Source organism: Cydia pomonella, chromosome 1 (assembly GCF_033807575.1).
Source record: "Cydia pomonella isolate Wapato2018A chromosome 1, ilCydPomo1, whole genome shotgun sequence".
Lineage (NCBI taxonomy): Eukaryota > Metazoa > Arthropoda > Insecta > Lepidoptera > Tortricidae > Cydia > Cydia pomonella.
In genome coordinates, this window is record NC_084703.1 from 19009050 (window position 1) to 19031600 (window position 22551).

Genomic DNA, 22551 nt, shown 5'->3' on the forward strand with positions numbered 1-22551 from the left:
GACAGAATAAATAAAATTTAATATACTTACATGTTACATAATACACTAAATCATTTTTGTTTGTACATTTTCTGGTAACAAATTACCACCAACTCTTGTAGCCAACAGCGTCAAAAGTACTAAAGTATAGTTTTAATAAATTTATAAACAAAACAGAACCAAATACTCTTTAGTAAAACGTAAGCGCATAACTTTTTAAATGGCATAACACATTAACCGATTCTCAATTACAAAATAGTACGGAAGAGTTCAAGTAAAACTAAATGTCAAAATAAGAATTGTTTAAAAATATTGGTTGAAAAAGTTCTATTTTTCAATGTTAATATAATTCATATACGTTAGTTTTTTTTTATATAAAATACATGTAACTACTCTATATCTTTTAATTTAAAAAGGGATTGATTTTGAAAACGTAAATTAACCTTTTTCGAACATATTGCCTAGAAGGCAAACCTTTTCAAAAAATACAACAATTTGTACTATATTCATAAGATGACTGCTAAGTAGTTGTCTGTTGTAACAAGTATGTCCCTATTAAGCAAGTGCAATGTCAAGATTTTACATATAACGATCGATACTATTTAGAATAAAGTAATATTTAAGAAAAAAAACTATATTATTTATCCCATAACTTGGGTACGATGACAGCTTTCATCTCAATACATATTTTATGTTTTATTTTGAAGTTATAAATTGTATGTATATGTGACAGCCGTCACCGTACGTCACGAATAAAATATTAGCTCTAAATAGAATAATTTCAGATAAAGTATTAATTCGATTCCATTTTATATATACGCCTTAATCCCATGAGATGCGCCCGCATACGTCAGTTTGCCTAATTTTGAATAACTCGCTCGTGATCACTGTTGCCGGTCGCCTGATATTTGACATATGACAGGCCGTCGAATGACCTTGCAACTCGCCGTTTATATTCAGATCCAATAGCCAATTGTTTTAATAATGCAATTGGAAAAGCTGGGGATGACATAATATAAAAGAAGGTCTTGTGCTCATTTGCAGTCGCGTCTTGTTCTAGTAAAGGTTGCTGTCGGCACATTAAAAGTTGGTTGTACTTCACGGCCGTTACGCCAGTCACGTACCTAGGGCACGATTAGCAACTTAAGCGCTAACTCCTACAATTGAATATAAGAGGTTTAAGCATAGTTTTAAAATTCGTTTAATTATTTATTATCACCAAAACTGTACGCGGTAGTCGTCTGTCAGGAAGGTATCTCATAAATACTAGTCGCCTGCTCAACGCCATAATCCGTATCTTATTCCGACTAGGAAAAAGTTGAATAAACATATATTTTGATACAATTCTTCTGTATGAGAGTAGGACATCAAAATAAGCGAACCCTCGACACAAAAAAAAACGGGATAAAATATGTTTTACCTGATATTTCTTGCACAGAACATGCATGAACCTTTGTTCTGTACCCTACTTGGTTAACCTAAAAATCTTTTTTATCGAAACGCAGAGCTACGTTTTTACGACCAGCATTGCAGGTTAAAAAAACCGACCAAGAGCATGTCAGGCCATGCTCAATGTAGGATTCCGTAGTTACACATCCGTCACAGTAGTTTGCCGTGACATGTACAGTCAGCAAAAGGGAGTACCATTGCGGCGCGAGTATTTGGTTCTGCTTTTTTGCCTTGGAATCGATTATTTCGGAAATATATATTAACTTCATGAAAAATTATTTTTGAAGACCCCAATTCATTTTGAAAGACCTATCGAACGATGTCCTAACGACTACCGAGCAAAACCGCGCACGGACAGACAGACAGACAGACAGATGGACATTGCGAAACTATAAGGGTTCAGGTTGATTACTGAACCCTAAAAAATAAATATAAAAGTGGGTGCCGTGTTAACCTGCTCATAAATCACATACATAAATAAAATAGTAGCTACTTAGAATAAATTCCGTGTTACCCTTACAAGGTTAAAAACGTATGACCAACGAGTGTACGACTCACGGTGTTCAATTACACAAGCAGCAATATTAAATCCAAAACGCAACCGATTTATTGTTCGTGAATTCTACTTTATTGTTACTTAACGGTTTGTGATATGAATGAAATCATTAATATCAAAAAACCGTTGACTTTTAAGGTTTCCAAGTACAATTTTTGTCGGCCAACTAGTCAGCCACAAACAATATTTTTAAACTTTGCGTTGCGCTATTTGTCTTATTAACTGAAATATGTTAGTCCAAGGCAAGTCGTGTGGAGTTCCAATCCATCTATTTTCGATGATCTTTACCCGTTTAGCAGTAATGTTCGTGGGGGAGCTTTCCATAGGTTAGTTTCCCGTACGTAGTGGCCAGAAGAGCCTTTCCCCAGCGGACACGGGCTCTACGAAAAATGTTCTCCGCCATTGCAAATAACATTAATAAATAATTCTCCTGCGGATTATCTCATCTTTAATTCGTGCTGGCAGGGAATTTCAAGACAACTTCTCTCGAGCATATACATTTCTTATTTTGTGAGGTGATAGCAGCTTTATTGAACACATCTCAAATATTAGAAATCAATATAAAAAATTACCCTCTTACGATTGTAAGTGTAACCAACTACAAAAATATTCAAAATATTACACGGACTGCGATGACGTACATGAATTTGATATGATAATATAAGAACAATAGTTGAAAATTGTGGACGTTTATTATGTTAGGTCCTGTTTTTCTGTGACAAATAATATGCCGATTAAACAGCCTTTTTTGCCGACTAGTCACCGACTAAAAATGTGGTCGAATAGTCTGCTATTCCGCCTAGTAGGTGACAAGTCGGTACAATACCTAATAATTTGTAAGAAGTTAACAATAAAATTGTCAGTAGGTACACATAAAAATGTTCGTACGCGTGCTGGATCATAGTAGATACGTTCAGATGTAGGTACACGTACACCAGCTGATTCCACAAAGTTTTAGTGCACTATAGCACATTATGCAAAGGGAAGTATAGACAAAATTGTCAACGAGAATCATTAGAAGCACGATATGCGGAGCGCAGGGAAGCCTGCCATTTCTTGTTTGATGTTCTAGGCAAGAAAGGCAGGATGGATACATAGGACATACGTTCAGATGTAGGTACACGTACACCAGCAGCTGATTCCACAAAGTTTCAGTGCACTATAGCATATTATACAAAGGGAAATATAGACAAAATTCTAAACCAGAGTCATTAGAAGCACGACGTGAACTCCGTGACTGCGTGATAATAACAATGTCTATCTCTTTCAATCGCAAGGTGTTATAATGTGACAGATCACGTGGAAAAAGCCATTCATAATACGCCTGCAGTTGGTATTGGCACTGAGTGGGTAAATAATACTCTGTACCTATTTTTATTTTCTGCAATATACTCAGCAATGCTCGCGCTATTATTGCAATTAGCTTTTATTAGAAAAAAATGTTTTTAAACAGAAGCTTTTATCATTCACCGTATCGGTCATTCAAGGGTCTATTTACCTGCTCGTACTTATTAGATTATATTTGATGTATGTATAATGTATACTTGGTTTCTATAGAATTTACAATGATTTGACTCAGTGCTCATACGATTCGTCGTCGTTTGAGAGTTGGAGCACGCATGCTGATTACGAAGTTTCACACTAAACAACTTTTAACAAAAAAAGACAATTTCACAAGTCTGTTTAAAATGCCATAATTTTATAGTCTTTATGAGCAATTCCACCTCACCAAATGATGCTTGCCGAGAGCAAATTACTAAAATTCTTTAATGCCTTGCCTTTAATATTTGAATAGTTTCCTCGATATCTCCAGGATCCCATCATCAGATCATGACGTGACAATGGAGCCAACTAGAAAGCATAGCCTGTCAAACATAAAAAAATCTAATCGGTCTAACAGTTTCTGAGTAATCTGTGAACAGACGTTAAAACAATATACCGACGAATTGAGAACCTCCTCCTTTTTCTTGAAGTTGGTTATAAATAATAAGTACTCTTTTTTACTGTTACTAATAGGCAAATTATAGTTATATTAAATTTATAGTAAACTGACGTTATTGAATTGTATACAGATAAAAAATGGCAGTATGGCTGAAAAATAATTGAGGCGAAAACGTGTTCTTGACGTGATGACAAAGTTGGGCTAATATTTAATTACTTTTACTTCCTCGCTTTTTTAAGATATGTATACTTATAGAGTAAGTTATTACTGCGGGTGTGGGTATTACTGCGGATGTTATAAATAAGCCATACATGAAGTTTTATTATAAAAAAAAAAAAAACAAATTTAGTGCTTCATAACTCGAAGAGTATATTGAACAAATAATTTTGATACTTTAGATAATTATTTAATGTATTTAAGCGCGCACAAGTTTTTTGAAGAAATCATGATACGTCTGGTTGACGTAACTGAACCTTAGAGCTGGCGGCTTCCTCGCACAACGTATCAGTATTGCGATACAACGAGGAAATGCCGCCAACATCCTAGTTACAATGCCTCAGGGGCCTATTTTAAATATAAGCTAGTTATAGTAATCATCTGTATATATCCATTATGTAAATCGTTATTGTAAATAAAATGTAATTTATTATTAATCATTAAAAAGTACCAGGTTGTCATGAGCAAGAATTGTATCATTTTTGTCGGTTATCACATGAAAAGAGCTGGAGGGCTAAGTTGGTCAGCTCTTTATCATTGTTCACCATGCCTGTCACGTTCTAACAAGTATGTAAGTGCGAAAGTGACGGGCATAGTGACAAGTGATAAAAATGGAACCATGCTGCCACTGCAGATCTTGAAAGGTCTTTTTATAATGATTAAACATTTAAATTTTATTACATTCCAAAGTGAGATAACATTATTTTGTTGTTAAAACACAAAGAAAAATCGAATTTTGATTAATTTTTACGCTTAACTAACTGACGCAGTAATAGGTGCCGATTTTTCTAGAGTGTGTGTATTAGGTACTGGGGTTTTATCACCGAACCACAGTAATAGAAACATAGGCTTTTTACATGTGTTTGTTCCTAATACTGCGGTTGAAATGTATGGTACTTACCTATAAAACGAGTATACCTAGTGTCATAGACAATTTATTAAATTTAGTAAATAAATTACTTGTTAATGGTAAAAAAATAAAATACAATAAAATAACGTATTGTAAATAATTGAAATAAAATATAATAAAATTATTAGTTAAACTGCAACTGAAACTTGATGTAATAAACAGGCAAAGAAGGAATCAACTTCAAAAACATTATATTTTAAATAAAATTATCCTTGATAAAGCATTACAATATAGATTATGTCAATCGAATAAACAATTTATTAAAAATTATAAATAATTGTTATTTAAATGTTTGTAGTAACAATTTAATTGACTATTTTATAAAATACTAAAATCCGCAGTAATAGGCACGCAGTAACAGTAGAGTAACAGCAGTGGGTATTCGCAGTAATTGACACACCGTAATAGGAGCAAACTACTTTTTGACCCACAGTAATACATGCATATAGTATAGTTCTAGTATTGTTTGCAGATGACACCTCACTTATTTTCAAAGTCAAACGACAGCAACAAGCGTACAATGATGTAAACGATGCTATTTCTAAAGTAGTAAATTGGTTCAATGTTAATAATTTATTATTAAATGAGAAAAAGACTAAATATATTAAGTTTGTCACTAGTAATGTAAGGCATGTACAAACAAGTGTCATTGTGAAGGATGAGGAATTGGAATTAGTTGATAGTACAGTTTTTCTTGGTATAACTTTAGATTCTAAGCTCCAGTGAGGTCCCCATATTGCTACTCTTTCGAATAGACTGTTCTGCAGCTTTTGCAGTGAGCAAGATCCGTCAGTTAACAGACAAAACAGCTCGATTAGTTTACTTTAGTTACTTTCATAGCATTATGTCATATGGTATTTTACTATGGGGCAGTGCTTCAGAGATAAATACCATTTTTGTTCTGCAAAAGAGGGCTATTCGAGCAATATATAAAATGAACCATAGAGACTCACTTAGAGATAAATTTAAGGAAATTGACATAATGACAGTGCACTGTCAATACATTTATGAGAATATTCTGTATGTGCATAAATATATTGCCCTTTTTAAGAAAAATTGTGACATTCATAATATTAATACTAGAAATAAACATAAGCTCGCAGTGCCCTTCACTCGGCTCCATAAAATTGAAAAATCATTCATTAATTGTGTAAGATTTTATAATAAACTTGCAAACCATATTACTGAGTTATCAATTAATAAATTTAAGAATCATGTAAAGCGTAAACTTATTTCTATAGCTTATGAATGTTATGAAATTTCTAAGACTACATGAATGATAAAACAACGTAGGATTAATTGTGATTCGAAATGATTAACTATTTATTATATTTGAATAATGATGATGAAATGGATATTCCAATGCATGTACTTCCTTTGTTGTTTTTATTTTTTATTTGACATTTAGAATTTATTCTAGAAACATTCTAGACTAGTATTTTTTATACAATTGTTTTTTTTTGTTGTATGACGATATTTTGTGAAATTCTTAGTATTAAATTTGATCTATGAATTATATATGGAATAATATTTACAACATCAATATTGCTCTGATAATTAGCTTAAGATAATTTATATGTAATACTGTCTTACTATACTATTCATAAGTGCTTGTTGCTAGGCCTACATGAATAAAGTATATTTGAACTGAACTGAACTGTAGACTCTTCTTCAAAATGCTTATTAATTAAAGAAAACATTAATTTGTCACGCTATTGATTTTTCTTTAAGTTCAAAATAAGTAATAAAAATTATCGATATCTTGAAATAGATTTTTTAATACAGTTGCTCAAAAAGTGCTACTTTACGTAGCTGTTTAGCGTGCGGAAAGTTGGATTTTGCGAACTAGTGCTTTTTACTTTTCCACCTGTTCCAATTCATGACTACTTATTGATGAGTGTTAATGTTAGTTTCCTTTAAAAGTCGTAATCAACATAAAAGCCTACTACTAATGTAAGAATAATAAATATATGCATATTTCATATATTATTACTTACCTCTTCATCATCATAACACGTTTAACTAACTAACTAACTATTGTGGCGCAGTGATCCAAAGAGGGTCTTGGCCTCCAAAACGAGAGAACGCCACCTGTCCCGATCCTGTGCCACTTCCTGCCAGTTATCGGCTTTGAGTTGGCACAGATCCGCCTGTACACTGTCGCTCCAGCGGTATCTGGGCCGACCCACTGGACGGCGACCAGTCGGTTGTCCCAAATAAGCTCTCTTAGCACCTCGATCCTCACCCATCCTCAGTAAATGGCCGAACCAGCGAAGTCTGTGGCATTTCGTTTCGCCGATGATATTGGGTTCGGCCACTAACTCCTCGATTTCGGCATTCTTACGAATCCTCCAGGTGCCGTCATCTCTCTTGATAGGTCCCAGGATCTTCCGTAACACCTTTCTTTCCGCTACCAGGAGCTGACTCTCTTCTTTCAGCGTTAGTGTCCAAGCTTCGCAGCCAAACATAAGGATTGGTCTTATTATAGTTTTATATACCCGTAACTTAGTATTTCTGCTGAGAAGCTTGGACGCCAACACCTTATGGAGGGCTGCGCTGCATCGCAGGGCGTTTTGGATGCGTATGTTGATCTCCTCCTCTCTGGTTTTTGTGTCGGTAATCGTGCATCCGAGGTACCGAAATTTGTCAACTCCACGATAAACGGTGCCTCCAACATGAAGACTGTCACGCTTGACGCGTGTGTTTTTGTACCGTTTCATGTGGAGGTATTCGGTTTTCGACTGGTTGATCCTGAGACCTATCATAGAAGCCTCTCGTTCCAGGACACTAGCTGCTTCCGCCACTTGTTCACGGCTTTCCCCTAATAAAGCTAGGTCGTCGGCGTACCCTACCACCTTGTGCTTGCCGTTCAACTCAACTCCTATGTCCAATTCTAGTACTTTTCGGACAACATGTTCAAGAGCTAGGTTGAAGAGCACAGGTGATAGAGCATCCCCTTGCTTTAGACCGGTAGTCACCGTGAATTCCTCTGACAGCTCGCCGCCAACTTTAACTCGCATCCTGCTTTCCCTCGTTGCTGTGGTGATTATGGCTACTAGTTTTTTGGGGATGTTGAAATTTGCAAGAATGGAGGACTAGGAGCTATACTGTTCAAACTTGGTAAGTAGATGTATTCTATAAACCGCATTAAGATTTTTACACAAAAATAGAAAAAAAAAACAATAAATTTTGGGGGTTCCCCATACTTAGAACTGAAACTCAAAAATCTTTTTTCATCAAACCCATACGTGTGGGGTATCTATGGATAGGTCTTTAAAAATGATATTGAGGTTTCTAACATCATTTTTTTCTAAAGTGAATAGTTTGCGCGAGAGACACTTCCAAAGTGGTAAAATGTGTCCCCCCCCCCCCCCGTAACTTCTAAAATAACAGAATGAGAAATCAAAAAAAAATATATGATATACATTGCCATGCAAACTTCCACCGAAAATTGGTTTGAACGAGATCTAGTAAGTAGTTTTTTTTAATACGTCATAAATTAAAAAAAAAAAGTTTTTTTCATCAAACCCATACCTGTGGGGTATCTATGATAGGTCTTCAAAAATGATATTTAGGTTTCTAATATCATTTTTTTCTAAACTGAATAGTTTACGCGAGAGACACTTCCAAAGTGAAAAAATTTATGCCCCCCCCCCCCCCCTGTAACTTCTAAAATAACGGAATGAAAAATCTAAAAAAAATATATGATATACATTACCATGCAAACTTCTACCGAAAATATAGAACATGCATAAAAAAGTACTTGTTGTTTTTCTTATTTTTTCGCAACTGTATTAAAAAACGTCGTTCGATACATGTGCGGAAATGTCATTCTTCACTCGTCCCAAGTCTTGCCAAGATATCTCGGTACTCGTGAAATACATTTCGATGCTAGTGCGGAAAGTAAGTAATGACATACTTTCCGCACTAGCATCGAAATGTACTATTTCATCATACTTGCTCGAAAAAGTTCTTATTTCATGCAGGTGTACTGAAGGACAAAGGCCTATTTTGTTCCCGCGGGAGTTATGGATAGTGAAAACAAAAGCTGTAACTCCCTGCTATTAAAAAAATACTTCCAAAGTAAGACCTTACACAAAAACCGCAGTAATACCCACACTTACCCTAATCGTAATTCGAAGAATTGTAGCTAATGAATTGGAAACAGGTTTAAGCCATTTTGTCTATTTGACAAGTACCTACATTATTTATTGAGCGCAGTTTCATCCACTTTCCCTCCCCCGCTGTGATGACCGTCGAAATGTCCCCGAAACGTGGGTTTAAGAAAAACTATATCAAAATTATGTAGGAACGAAATAATAAATGAACCTTGATCCATCTTGAACCATCAACTATTCTTACAGAATTACTGATTAAACTTATATTTTACGCGCTATCAAGAATTATTGACGTATTTTAGTTAAATCGATTTTAGGCATAGGTATGTTTACTCAACAATACTTAAATTAAAATATATATATGACTAAATGTGTATAAAAAAACATGAGTGTAGGTAGTTGCAAGTAGATTCTTTTTTCCTATAAAGGAGGCAAATGTCGATAAATAATAATATTCGTAACGAAACAAGAACAAGAATAAGACATAGAACGATATACATATATTGCCTGATTATATTTCAGGGCCGATCTATGTATCTATGAAATAACAAGCAATCGAGAGTCCCAGGAATATATAATGATGCATCCAAGCATGACGATGTAACACAATCTGATATGAACGTGCTCCGTATTCTTTGTACACTAGATCGCAGTAGGTGTCAATGAGGAGTGGGAGCTTTACTTACCTGGTGTTATGACAATGGCTGTCAAACAAGCCGGTAACGGGGAAACGAATGGGGGCTTTCAAGGCAGCATAAAGGCGGGGCGGGCGGCGCGCGGCGGCGGACGCGTGAACACTGACGTTGGCGAAAACAAATCTTTGAGCAAGCAATAATCAAACTTAATAGGAAACTAGTGACAAACACTAGCTAATAATCACACCATACTCTTGCATTATTTATCGTCAAACAGCTCGGAAAACAGCCCGTCATTTTGTTTTAAAACATAACCATAATTTAGGAGTTAGGATAGGACCCTTTTATGAGTCGAAAATGTTCCTTTACAATCTACGGACGTCATTAGGGTACATTAAATTTAATAGTTGAAATTGGTTGAAATCTCTGTTGTACGGACAAGGTTATGTTTTCAGAATGACGGGCGTTTTTACGAGCCTTGTTTATCGTTGGTAGGTATTTCGAATGATTTCTTAACGAAACTGTAATTTTAATTACGCTCTGTACCCCTAGTGTAACTTTGATCGACATCATAACGTGACGAACGCGTTTGCGTTAAGTGTCATTTTGTATGAGATTTTTGACTTTCCAAAACGTCCCGCTTGGCGCGCTGTTCAAAAACCCATACAAAATGAGACTAAACGCAAACGCGTACGTCACGTTTCAAAATCGAATTTAGTTACACTAGGGGTACTGAGCCCTTTTGAAAATAGTTACCAAGCAGAAAATTATATTTTCATTTGAAGCCGCATACATTCGTCTCATTGGAAGATTTTTTTTTATACTACGTCGGTGGCAAACAAGCATACAGCCTGCCTGATGTTAAGCAGTATCCGTAGCCTATGTACGCCTGCAACTCCAGAGGAATTACATGCGCGTTACCGACCCTAACCCCCTCCCACCCTCGTTGAGCTCTGGTAACCTTACTCACCGGCAGGAACACAACACTATGAGTAGGGTCTAGTGTTATTTGACTGCGATTTTTTGTAAGGTGGAGGTACTTCCCCAGTTGAGCTCTGCTCTAGATCTGGAATGACATCCGCTGTGCTGGGCCCTACCACACAGAGCGAGATGACATTCACAATGCCCATACCTCTCTTGTGGACGTAGTTTAAGGACATACCCGGGTCCAAAGAATCAAATAGGAATGGATTTATGCAGCGTGCCCGGCTTGATTGTACATAGGAATGGAGCTTTCAACGAGAAATTGATTATTTGAGAATAATTTATAAGCTGGAATTATCAGTGGCTAGGAATATGCGTTCAGGTGTGTCTGTCAGATCTGTCTAGCAGTGGACATATGCCGGCAGACACATTTGTCAAACCTATCCATCCAACACATCTGCCAGACAGACATGTCGGACACATCTGTACATAAATCCCAAGTTATTGATAACTCATTTCGAGATAAAAAATCATTATGTAAATTGGCAGCGGCAGCACACATAATCACATAAAACATTAGGATAGATAACATTTCAGCCAAGTGCACTACCCGAGTCTATTGATATTTTCTTTGGTTACGAACATAATGCATTATTAACTCCTAGAACTATTTACTCAAATCAGGGCGAACGGAGCCATGTTTTATATTGTTACATCAATTTTGCATTCTGCTAAATTACTAGCACCTTGCAAATGTCTTTCGGGCTATTTATCCAGACCCTACCCTATTTTTTTTTAAATGACATTTTTACAATGAATACAATGAATTATGATAGACGTTAATCATGTTATGGCATTTTATTTTAATTTAATGATTTTGTATTTTCTACTCATGCGATTTGAATATTAAAAAAAATATATGGTTCAATAGTGGGACCAGATTTTTGCCTTAAAAAGTTATGATGCTTGTAAAGATGGAAAAGTTATGCTTATATGGCATGGGACATATTTTAGCATACTTGTAATATATGACGAAAAGTTAGAACGAGCGTTAGATATAAATTCGATATTTATATATTTTTATTGATTATTTTTCATAAATCATGGAATTCATGGAGAATAGAAAATATGTATAAGTGGAAAAACGTTTTCTCTTTTTGTATGAACGATAACGTAATACAATAGATTATTTTAATTAGAGCCTCGCTCGTTTTTTACATGGGTGATTTTGTTGTCTGACCTTACTCTGAGGGATGAATATGTGGGTCATACTTAACAACTTTTACTATGGGGCCAACCCCGAAATCGCGTAAAAACGTCTGACATCTCATACATTTCGATTAATCATATGTTACAGCGCGGCTTGCGTGGGCGATGACTCGCGAATGCGACGCGACGCGGCGCGGCGGCCCAACGGCATTCGGAGATCGCCCACGTAGGACACTTCCATAGGTATCAAAGGACTGAATTCACCCGCGCCGCACCGCACCGCGCCGCTTCCCGTTCGCGAGTTATTCGCTCAGGTAAGACACTGCCTTAATGTTTTCTATGGAACAGCAGCTTTATTTTTCGCGATTTCGGGGTTGGCCTTTGTTCAGTATGACCTCAAGAGTATGGTCAGGTCGCAATAGTTAGCGAAACGTCTTATTTACGGAGATCATTATTATTCTGGCTGTGAGGTACAGCGAATTAAAATATATATTTGCCTCCAAATATATTTTACGCTAATCACATTTGGTCGTTACGCCTCTACGAAACATTTTCGCTACATACCTGAAAAACTATGCTTTCGGCTACGGCGTAGCGTTACGACCGTAGATAACCAGCGAATGAGTTAAAGCTAATGATTATGACTAACTTATAACAGTAAAGCTTGCTTCCGATATAACAACACCAAAGCTTACTTGCCATAGCCGATAGCAACGGCAAACAAAATTCCTGCAAGCATTTGCACCTTTATCTCTATGAAAAGTCCACACCATTTGTTTGCTTATTCTGTTTGCGTTATGTGCAGATAGGCGCAGCAAAGATTGGAATTGGAATCTCAATGCAAATTACTTATATTTCTCTCAATTACATTGTTCAAATTGGCACATGTAAATATATTTTTATTTAAATCATATTGGGTTTGGTAAAACAACGCTGATTTCAATAATAAGTAGTATGCCATTGTACGAAAATTTATTATTGATGATATAGCACAATCAATACCATGGACTAAACATGTAGATATATCAAGTAAATACGACTTAGGTACTCGTTATCTAAAATGTACCTGTACAGCCAATCTCTTTGTAATCATGTTATTGCAGGTTCATTGACTCTCGAATATACTCGTAACGAGCAAAAAGTCTATTTTCCTGTAACTCTCATCTAAGGCTAACGATCTGTATTGTAAAGTTAAACATACTTCTTACTTCTTTTCATATTACTTAATTATCTGAAATCATCCGGTATCATAAAAAGCGGTTAGCAACTCATAAGTACCGTAAGTACACCAGAGTTTTAACGGCTAAGTCAACTGGTTTTTTTATAGCACGAGGATGGCAATCAAATGCATAATGATCATGTTGCGTATGTACATGCAAATGTTATATAAACGCGTAATATGCCACAAAATATTTTTTTAATATCTCATGCATTTAAAGTGGGTCGTTGTTGTTTTATGAAGTGTGCAGAAAATAATACGTTTCTGCACTAGAGCATTTTACATGTACGTTTATTTTTTATTTACGACGAACAATTGAAATATGGTTTAAAAAGGATTTAAGTCCCCATCCCATAAATAACGATACTGTTGCCTAAATTGATAATTAAAGTACCCTTAAGAAGATTTTGTCAGTTTATACTTGGTCACGTTATTTTTAATACTTACACATGTAGTTTACTTCCCTCGGATTCCAAATGAAAAGTAGTGTTCAACTCGGGCGAAAGGCACCATTTCAGTCTCACTGCGTTCGAGCGCTAAACTGCCTCTTAGACCAAGTACCACCTACTAATACGAGTAAGTGTAGGTACATAAATATAATTGCAATTAAAATAAGTTTACTAAAAGTATTTAACGTACGGAGGATACATTTCAATTATATTTTTTACAAAATATGTAGGTATAGGATTTTTATTGAATACTTAGAACATGTAAGAATACCAATAATAAAATCGGCTTTAGGTATTTATTCAGTTGAAAAACCGAACAGTACTGTTATTAAAGCTATAGCTATTTAGTAAGTATTTAGATAATCATTTAGTTCATCGAATAACTTAATTCGGTTTGCACAGATTTCTAACTAGCATCGTTCAATAGTCTTTATTGCATCCTATAATTAGTTATGCAGGTTATCAAGCGGTGTTAGAAATACAGCTTAAGACGTAGCCTGGCGCTGTGAATCAACAGTTACAGATTTCAGGTACATTCCATTGTACAGTCAGCCCATACGACAAATAAATTAGAACTCAAGACATGCGCAGTAAGAATAAGAATAACCTATCACGTGTGGGAAAGCTCTCCGGGCTACGTACTCTAAAATATGTTCAATGAATTTAGCAACTTATGATTTATTACCTATTTTTAGTAAATCAGCAAAGTAACTGTTAGGAGTTGCGGTCTTTGTGATACACGACCGCGTTAAGGAAACAGCTCCACAAATACCGATGCCGATGATTCCTCGTGGTTTACGATTTAACAATCTAACTTTAGACATATAAACCAGATGGCTAGCTCACGCTCTATAGAAATATTTCAATATACTTTACCCACACCTCTATTATAGTTATAATGTAAATATATATATATATATATATATATAATAAAAATAAAAAACTTTTTCTTTTAATGACATCGTCGGTTGTTTAAACAAAAGAAACAGTAAACACCATAATAAATTTAAACAAAAGAACATAAGTAACATAACTTACCTTTTATAAGTCCGCTTTTAGAGATCAATCAAAAATTAAGTCAAATGTGAGTTAGGCACTCTTCAGATGCGTCCACCGCGATATTAATTAGCTTCGGCGTTCATGATCGCGCGGATGGAATAGGTAAACGCGACGCGTAATGCACTGTTTACAAGGCCGGCGCCGACGGCGACCGCTAGGCGAATATCCCGAGAAACGTCGTGCACGAGCGGCCACACGAAACGCTCAGATCGATACCGGCTCTGCCGCGCTCCCTTTCGAGTGCTCCTCTAACCGGGTGGTTCGTATGGATAAAGAGCACGGACTCTCGGTTGATGAAGTGACAGCTCTAATCAAAAGATGATTATTGACTGTGACTAATATCCAGCTCGTAGGCCGTTAATTACATCTGTATAGAATTTTAAACAGTGACGTAGTAGGACGCAAGAAAAGCGGGGAGAGCATGCGCGGTACGAGGTAGGCGCGGCGACGCGAACCGACACGGCGGTGGCGGAGGCGGAGGCGGCGGCGGTGTGAGCGCCGTTGAGCACCGGGCCGAGGACAATGCGAAAGCACGTCTGCAGCCCAGGTGTAGCTGGTTTCAGGCTGCGCTGCGGCGTCGACCATCCCCGCCTGACGCCACTTCATCGCGTCTTAACCGCGCTCTGAGACGCACGCAATATTACAATACAATGGCACGCACCGCCGACCTCTTCTATTATTACTTCACCGACCAAATAAATATAAATATGTATAATATTTTTTAGATATACAGTGGAACCTCGATAACATAATCCTCAATAACTCAAAAACCTGGATAAGTGAATATTTTGTTCCCTTCTCCACGGAACCGAAAACATCGTTAATTTAAAATACAAAACCTCTACAACTTAAACGAATAATTTGGACATTAGACCTCAGTAACTTAAAGTTGTGTTTTGACGACCTCTATAACTTATATCGTAAATTCATTTAAACATTCAAAATTTAACCGAAAGGTTCTGTTGAGAATTTTTTTTTATTGCGTTCACGTGTTGACCAGATATTTTAACTGTACACTTATTGTTTATGTTTAAATCATTCAACCACTACCTGAGGTCTAAGTACCGTAACATGTTTGGATCATTATTTTTTGTCGTTTTCCGCGAAGTGCACATTCTAAGTGGAATGAATTCGGAACGAAAATTAAAAACACTAACATACTACGCTGAAAAATTAAAAACGAACGAAGCAGTGAAAAGTGGCTTGGAAAGGAGAGATGTCACAGCCCAGTTTGGAGTACATGAGAGTACACTATCAATCATATTGAAGAGTAATCCTGAACTGTTGAAGAAACATTAATCTGGCGAAAATCTATATAAAAGACGAAATATTGTGGAATTCCCTCACTTAGAACAGTCTTTGTTTACATGGTTTAAGCGTTTCAATCTTCAAAAAGTTAAATTTTTATTTAACCTAGCTCGCCTAACTTTATCCGATTCCAACTTCCAACGCGAGGCATACCTGTTTACACGCCCCTGCATAAGTAAAAATATGAGCCAATCGAAACTGATCATCTTAAAAACCTTAGTAATAAGTTAAAAACTCGACAACTCAAAGTTTTTAACTTTTCCCTTGGACTTTAAGTTATCTAAGTTACACTGTACTTATTATTTGAACACATTCCCAAATAAATTTGTAAAACCAAATCAAGTCAAACATAATACCGAAAACATACGTACGTAACTATTTATCGTTAAGTTAATGCCTTGTATCTACGTTCAGTACCCCTAGTGTAAATATTTTCGACAGCGAAACGTGACGTACGCGTTTGCGTTAAGTGTCATTTTGTATGAGATTTTTGACTTTCCAAAACGTCCCGCTTGGCGCGCTGTTCAAAAACCCATACAAAATGAGACTAAACGCAAACGCGTACGTTACGTTTCGAAATCGAATTTATTTACACTAGGGGTACAGTTCCCTAATCGTTTTTTGGAGGAAAAATGATAATAATTTAATCACATAAATAAATAATTTTCAATCGATTTCCGTACACCGTATTACATGGGGCCCTATCGATTAGAATAGATCATTACGATACAAGTGCAAAAAGTAGGAAATTCTATAACGAGCGGCGATAAATTATAACTCGACCGAAGGGACAGATTTAAATCGACACGAATTGCGAATTACCTATTCGCACGTGGATCGTACAATGTTTTACAGTACATATGGCCCGATAAATTTTCGACACACTTAGGCAAGTACAGGCCAGGCAACGAATGCTAAAAAAAAGTTATACAAAAATGCTTGGAACATAAGGTCTCATTTTTCGGTTTTCCGATTACATCTCGAAAACTTAGCAACATGGCCGCTTATACATCATACAATGGAAGTTCCTTAGTTACAAATTTTATTTAGTCAAGTTTTTTGATAGTTTTTCGATAGTATCTTGTATAGTTTTAGAGATAGTCGCTCTTGAAAGTTTATTTAGGGTTCTCATTTTTTTCTTGATATCCACATCAGGGAAGCCGGCCTAGCCGTGTTTGGTATCGTTTTCGTATAAATCGGGTGTGCTGAATTTATTTATGGTATCACATTGAGTCCTCTTCACGCTTGGCATAGAGATAGTTTGAGTCTCGGGGCAAGACATAGGATAGTTTTGTAGGAGGGTGTGAAAAGTAGGGTAGAAGTTTGTATGGGGGAATCAATAACCGCTGAACCGATTAAGATTATTACGGAGTCAACAATTATGTTCCAAGCATTTCCCTCTATACCTTCTTGCTGCTTAGCCTAGTAGCACTAGTGCGGTAAAGAACCATACGTCATTCAAAAAATTCTAATGTAAAGGGAGAGACCAAATTATTATATCGATATTGGTTAACTGACACAGCACGACAATAAGATAAATGTATTTTTAATTGCTTCATTCTTAATAGTGTAAATAGTTTGCCTTTAATATTTTTAAATCAAAGTATCACACAGAATTGAATTATTATTACGTAGAGAAAGTAGAATTCATCAGATAAGTAGATACAAAAAATTATATAACTTAGGTTATTAATGAAATAAAATATAGAATGACATTGTATTTGTGTAAAACGTTTTCGCCAAGAGGAGAAACCACAATTGTACTGAGTACTCGATGAAATCAATAGCTAGGAAAATAAAGCATTACGTGCTAATCAAATAAATTAATATGCTTCCATCTTATTATATTTTTCCTATTTTTTGTACTTATTTGAATTCCTGCGTTAATTATAGACAGCGGATAAAATATTTTTCACGTCAGCAGCTCGAACAAGGGTAATTTGCTGCTTAAAAACAGTGAGCAAAACCGCCTTTTGCTCACCGAGTGAGACAAAATAACATCAAGTGACCTTTAGATTCGAATGTCATTTCAACGTGCGCGGCCTAATACAAGTTCGAAATATTTGGATTCTATTGTCTTTATCCCTTTCACGTCATTAGCAAAAAGAAAGAGACAAAAAAAGTGCATACGTAATTCAACGGTATATTGACGGTTTCTAATAGACCCCCGAAATAAGTCAGACCGCATCGTTCCAAAACACCCTATTCGTAATAATTAATTAATGAAATAAAAGTTTAAAATTTAATAAAAACACCATATATTACGTATTTTATTATACAATCAAAACAATGAACTTATACAAATTTACGCAATTGTTACGCAGTAAATAATTCTACTTCACTACTTTTAACGATCTTTACTTAGTTGACAAATAGTAGTATCCGCAATTCGGACCGGATCTTACTAAGTTTTTTTTTTACAAAAAAAAAGTTGTCGATTGAACTGTCAATTGATGTTCGTTAATTCATTATTTTCGTATTATTTTATTGAAATTTCTTTCGTTTTGTTTTATTGCGGTAATTAAAGTTAATTGTTAGAATACCTTCAGAAAATATAAGTGAAATAGTGATCCGTCCGTCTGGATTACATTTTTTCAGGTTGTATTTTTTGATGGCTGACTGACGTGAAAATTTTTGTGTACTACTCGAGATCAAAGTTATTTACATCTCGTGCGCTTTTGAGTCCCTTACTACGCTCAAGATTCTAAATTATTATTATAGAATCTTTCGCTTGCACGGGACTCAAAACAAGCACTCGAAGAAATATCAAACTTTGCTCTCTTGTTGTACAAATAACTATTATTCACTTCCTTTGACATGAGAACTATTTTATTGCCTACCTTTGACTTTAGAATGTTGGCTATGACAATTCCGCCCATTGGATATGAACATAAATTCTAAAGGTAAGTATATCAAGTCTATAGCAATAGGATGAACAAGAACGCCTGTCTTTCAAAAGTGCGACTAAAAATGAAACGCAAGTGTGAGCGTAAATTGTCTATGTGAGCTCAAAAATAGTGATGTTATGTTACAACATATTAATAATCTACCGGTGTTTCACTGCTTTATGGACTACTTTTTCAAATGTGTGTTTTTATTTATTAAAAAAATGTTATACGAGTATTATTACTATTATTAGACCCTATTAGGGCATATGGGATAAGACCTTTCATTTTCTTAATTTGTATTTCGCGCCTTTCTCTACTGACAAGTTGGGTTGGGTGTCGTGTGTACGCTGTGTACAAGTATACGCTGTCTTGTCTCCTTATGTTAGCGGCAAAGCAGTGGAAAACTGGCTAATATATAGGTACTGTGTTGGAAAGTGAAGTTTAAATTTACCGCTAAACATATGCACCTTCAAAAAAGATATTAATATCTAATGATGTCTTGTGAAGAAATAATTACATACCTATTAATATACCGACGAGTTATCGATACAGTCATATGAACATTTTGTCAAGCCCTAGCGTAAAGTAGCAGTTTAGGTTTTTACACGAATGATTCTAAATTATTGACTAATATGATGAAATAGCACACAACTGAAGAAAAACTTATAATAAACTGTATAAACGCTTTTTATACTGTTAATTTGACAAAATATCGTTACGAAAATTTTGCTCGGAATATCATAATTACCTGTGAAATGAGTATTTGCCTGGGTTATTTGGCCCTGTGACGCTACAATCCAGCACACTACACGACACCATCTTCACTACATTACTTTATTAATAGTTTTCTTCCTGATTCATTTATATTTTTTACATTAAACAATACGGCAGAATGCTCGTGGCTGACTGCGGCCGATTTCTAATTAAAAAATGGTAACGTTTTCTCATATATAATCTGCCTCTTTCGCACTCATGGGATGTTCATATACGTGATGGCTTCCCTTTCGTACACTTCATCTGTCTTTAAGCGAAGCGTTTGACAGGTCTGTGATTCAGGTCATTATCATAATGACCGTAATTGTTGTGTTATATATGTAATGCATAACTTCTTTCATTCGAAACAAAGTCCTTATTTTATTTTAATTCAAAACATCGTTCTTACTCGTACTATCATTTAACGCGACGGCAATTCAACAAATGACTAATGTGCAAACTAATTTCTATGCACGTTGCTCCAAAATAGATAGGAAAATAAATTAGGTAGTAAGGATAAAATGACAAAAATATCTGAAAAATCGTTTTATAGCCGGTATAGCCCTCTATTATATCTCAAATCTACGTGCGTAATAATAGTTTATGTGTCTGCTACATAATAAAAGGCATTAAAATACACGAGTGTGGGTTTAAGAAACGAACGAAGTGAGTTTCTTAAATAGATCACACGAGTGTTTTAATGCCTAATTATGTACAGTTACATACCATATTTTATCTACACACATATCATAAACTTTATATACATACCATATTTTATCTACACACATATCATAAACTTTATATGAAATATTCACTAACCCAAATTACAGCCTCCGTTGGGGCATCGCTGCCAAATCGTTGCTCTCTGGGCGGAACTCGCGGATATATGGTGGCGTCACCGAAATATTTTTATCGCTTATTTTACACGAAGCTTTTGCTATAGTTACCTTAAAACAACAAAACATATTCATTTTATACTTAAAACTAATTAAAAGATAACCAGTACGTCAAATGGCGGTTTATTAAAAAAAAATTACGCATGTAGTTTTTTTTTTAATTCAAGACAAACTTTTTCCGTATCATTCGATACAAACTAACATTGTATGCAATTGACATTTCATTTCGAACAAAAAGGCATCTAGACTGATATTAGAATAGAGGTCAAATCGAATTGCTTTTTTTTAGAGATGTTCCAAGTTTGAATGCATAACCAAATCGATTTTGATGTAGTTATGAAGCAATAACTAGATTATCACAGATAAGAAATGTGTTGTAACAAAACAGTTTATCGTAATGCTGGCCATTATTTACGGATTTTGAAGGCATCATAGAGGGTTTATGATATGTGTGTAGATAAAAAGAATAATAACATGGTTTTTACATAATGTACAGCTAAAATTAAATGTTATGATTTTTTTTTTGTAAACCAATTGCTCAGTTTAGAATGTTGCTGTCAACATGTTTGTTTAAGGCCCCGTACCCGTAGGTTTGTGTTCTCTCACTCTCACTGAGCGAAAGCGTGAGCGAGATGGATGTGTGTGCTCGGGACCGCGGATATCATGGTTTTAATTTTAATTTGTTGTAAGTTTTAACAAAAAAAGTAATCGACGAGTTCCTTCAAAAATAAAATTGCCCATTTTTAGAAGCATATTTCATATTTATAGTTTGTGCATAAATTGTTACAAATGTTTAGTGTGTTTTAGACCTATGTTCGTGATTTTTTCTAACTAGTGAAAGTCAACAGATCAGTACCCCTAGTGTAAATAAATCCGATTTTGAAACGTGACGTACGCGTTTGCGTTTAGTCTCATTTTGTATGGGTTTTTGAACAGCGCGCCAAGCGGGACGTTTTGGAAAGTCAAAAATCTCATACAAAATGACACTTAACGCAAACGCGTACGTCACGTTTCGCTGTCGAAATTAGTTACACTAGGGGTACAGTACCCCTAGTGTAACTTTGATCGACATCATAACGTGACGAACGCGTTTGCGTTAAGTGTCATTTTGTATAGGATTTTGAGTTTCCAAAACGTCCCGCTTGGCGCGCTCTTTCGAAATTCAATACAAAATGAGACTAAACGCAAACGCGTACGTCACGTTTGGAAATCGAATTTATTTACACTAGGGGTACAGTACCCCTAGTGTAAATTTAGTCGATAGCGAAACGTGACGTACGCGTTTACGTTAAGTCTCATTTTGTATGGGTTTTTGAACAGCGCGCCAAGCGGGACGTTTTGGAAAGTCAAAAATCTCATACAAAATGACACTTAACGCAAACGCGTACGTCACGTTTCGCTGTCGAAAATATTTACAATAGGGGTACTGTACCCCTAGTGTAAATTTAGTCGATAGCGAAACGTAACGTACGCGTTTGCGTTAAGTCTTATTTTGTATGGGTTTTTGAACAGCGCGCCAAGCGGGACGTTTTGGAAAGTCAAAAATCTCATACAAAATGACACTTAACGCAAACGCGTACGTCACGTTTCGCTGTCGAAAATATTTACACTAGGGGTACTGGATTCGAATCGAGGAAGTCATTAGAGAAAATCCTCAAGATTGCTAATTCAATTTTTGGCTACCGTATTGTGATCTTAATAAGTTATTTTACACCATAGAGACTATATATCTCTATTGTATTGTAGTAATTTTATTATTTATTTTAAGATTATAAATATCTCGAGGACCACTTAAGCTCTCGATTTGAAATTTGGAATAATTATGAACAACGCTAACCCAGACACATTGAAAGATCTTAAATTATAGGTACATTCCAAAACATTTTTTCCTTTTTTTTCAAACAGAAAAAAATTGATTTTTGAAGGGAAATGTGAAAAAAAATACACTCTACCATGTTAATGCTCTTTATCTCCAGTCACTACTAAACAAAGCTAAAAATAATGCACAAATTAGATGTAGGTATGTATGTACAACCAACGC

General features: G+C 35.5%; 2 protein-coding genes across 5 annotated transcripts in view; both read right to left on the reverse strand.

The window, feature by feature from the left end:
• The window catches only part of LOC133517606 (neurocalcin homolog), a 109127-nt gene that overhangs the window by 58579 nt on the left and 27997 nt on the right, over window positions 1–22551 (reverse strand). The gene's annotated exons all lie outside the window — the stretch shown is intronic.
• LOC133517566 (neuronal calcium sensor 2) overlaps window positions 1–22551 on the reverse strand; it is a 100264-nt gene that overhangs the window by 49730 nt on the left and 27983 nt on the right. Inside the window, exon 1 of one of the 3 annotated variants that reach the window (XM_061850893.1) lies at window positions 14645–15257. The exons of the other annotated variants lie outside the window; for them this stretch is intronic. The gene's annotated coding sequence lies outside the window, so the exon portion shown is untranslated. Of the gene's footprint in view, window positions 1–14644; window positions 15258–22551 lie in introns of those variants that run through there. 3 annotated transcript variants of the gene reach the window in all.